The sequence below is a fragment of the Myotis lucifugus genome, unplaced genomic scaffold, assembly GCF_000147115.1.
Source record: "Myotis lucifugus unplaced genomic scaffold, Myoluc2.0 scaffold_408, whole genome shotgun sequence".
Lineage (NCBI taxonomy): Eukaryota > Metazoa > Chordata > Mammalia > Chiroptera > Vespertilionidae > Myotis > Myotis lucifugus.
Genome location: NW_005871456.1, coordinates 863263 through 865735, shown reverse-complemented (window position 1 = coordinate 865735; position 2473 = coordinate 863263).

Sequence of the window (2473 nt, the reverse complement as noted above, 5' to 3'; positions counted from 1 at the left end):
GCCTGAGCAAGAAAATAAACCATGGTGTTGAGCCATTACATTTTAGGTTTACTTATTATATTACTTTAGTCCACTCTAACATTAATCTGGCACCTACCCTTGGACCTCCATGGACCCTGGGTAAAGAATCCTTGCTCAGGAGGAAGTAAAACAAAAACAGATACACAGCACTAGGAAAAAGGCAGCTAGGAGAACATTGCAACACTTACAATGAGTTCATCTACCAGGAACTCAGAAAGGCATATGAATTTGAAAAGATTTATATAGGAGCAACTAAGGGATTAAAAGAGCAAAGGTATTTTTCCATCAAGATAAACTAAGGTAGCTCTAGCTGGTTTGGCTCAGTGGACAGAGCGTCAGCCTGTGGACTGAAAGGTTCTAAATTAGATTCCAGTCAAGGGCACATTCATGGGTTGTCCGGGTTGTGGACCCGACCCCCAGTAGGGGGCGTGCAGGAGGCAACCGACCAATGGTTCTTTCTCATCATTGATGTTTCTATCTCTCCCTCGCTGAAATCAATAAAAAATATATTTTAAAAAAAAGATAAACTAAGATTAAGACTCTAATTTAGAAAGAGGAGTAGATGAACTCAAAGTCCATTAGTGGTTGTCAACAGTCATCTAATATAATCTGGAATTCAAGAACTTGGAGATAAGAAGTAGTTGTATGGCCCTAGCTGGCTTGGCTCAGTGGATAGAGCATCGGCCTTCGGACTGAAGGGTCCCAGGTTTGATTCTGATCAAGGGCACATAACTGGGGCACATACCCGGGTTGCAGGCTCAATCCCCAGTGGGGGGCGTGTGGGAGGCAGCTGATCAATGATTCTCTCTCATCATTGATATATTTTTTAAATATATTTTTATTGATGAGTCAATAAAAATATATTGATGAGTCAATAAAAAATGTATTTTTTTAAAAAGTAGTAGTTGTATGACAAAATAATCCAATTTGAACAAATATGTCCTAATCAGGAAGTAATAAAGGACACTCATTATCCCAAGAATATGTATATCTTGGAAACAAATAGAATCTAGCAGGGTTTTGACAGATAGTTCCTTCATAATGGGTTGTGGAAGGGAAGATAAGGATGTTCAGAGGTCTCGCTGGTGGCCCTGTTGGTAAAGGTGGAAGCCGTGGGAGCCAGTGTCCCTGGCTGACCCTGAAGTTGTCTGGCCTTCCTCACAACCTCCACTGCCACTTCCTGTTCCTGATTATTCAAATGAGTCCGTCTTACACACAGCATGTGGAGGGGCTTTGAAAAAAGTGCATTTAACAATAGCTAAGATTTAGGAACAACCTAAGTGTCCATCAGCAGATGAGTGGATTAAAAACCTATGGTACATCTACACAATGGAATACTACGCCACTATAAAAAAAAAGGAACTTTTACCATTTGCAACAGTATGGATGGAAATGGAGAGCATTATGCTAAGCGAAATAGGCCAGTCAGAGAAAGATAAATATCACATGATCTCACTCATACGTGGGATATAATGATCAACATAATTTGATGAACAAGAATAGATCCAGAGACAAATGGCAGGGTGGAGGGGGGGTTAGAGAGCAACCAAAAGACTTGTATGCATGCATATTAGCATAGCCAATGGACACAGACACTGGGGCAGTGGGGGCTAGCCTGGGGTGGGAATGGCTGGGGTGGGGGTGGGGGGGTCAATCAGGGGAAAAGGAGACATATGTAAAACTTTAGACAATAAATAAAAAGAAAAAAGTGCATTTAACCACATCACTCCCTTACCTAAAACTCTTTTCTCCTCACCAAAATGGTCACAGGCCCGTGGTCTGACTCCTCCCGTGGCTCCAGCCACTGCAGGTCTTTCCTGGCTGATGCGGTCCCCTGCCCTCTGCATGGCTGGCTCCTGCTCTTCCTCTGGACCTCAACTGAAGTGTCACCTTCTTAGACAGGTCCTCCCCAACCAACCCATCTTTCAGAATTCCTCCTAGGATTCTACTTCCAGCGCTGGCATCCTTCTCTTCATGGCACTTGTCACAAGCTAATGGAGTGTGTGTGCCCTATCATCGGACTCCTCTCCTTGACTGAAAGGTCCATTTGGCCGGGACTGTACCTGTTTGTTCACTACGCCATCGCCCTAGTTCAGTGGTCAGCAAACTCATTAGTCAACAGAGCCAAATATCAACAGTACAACGATTGAAATTTCCTTTGAGAGCCAAATTTTTTAAACTTAAACTATATAGGTAGGTACATTGTTATTAACTTAATTAGGGTGCTCCTAAGCTGGCCTTTGCTAAAAACGTCCTCAATCTGATTGAGGTACGTTCGCTGAGGTCGACCCCTTCCAACTCTCCCATCCCCACTCGTCTTGTATACTTGTTTCGTCTATCTCCTTTCCGAAAAACGACTTCTGCGCATGGGCCACGAAGTTTCAATCGCACTGTACGTGCGCGCTGCACGTGGTATTTGTGGAGAGCCACACTCAGGGCAAAGAGCCGCATG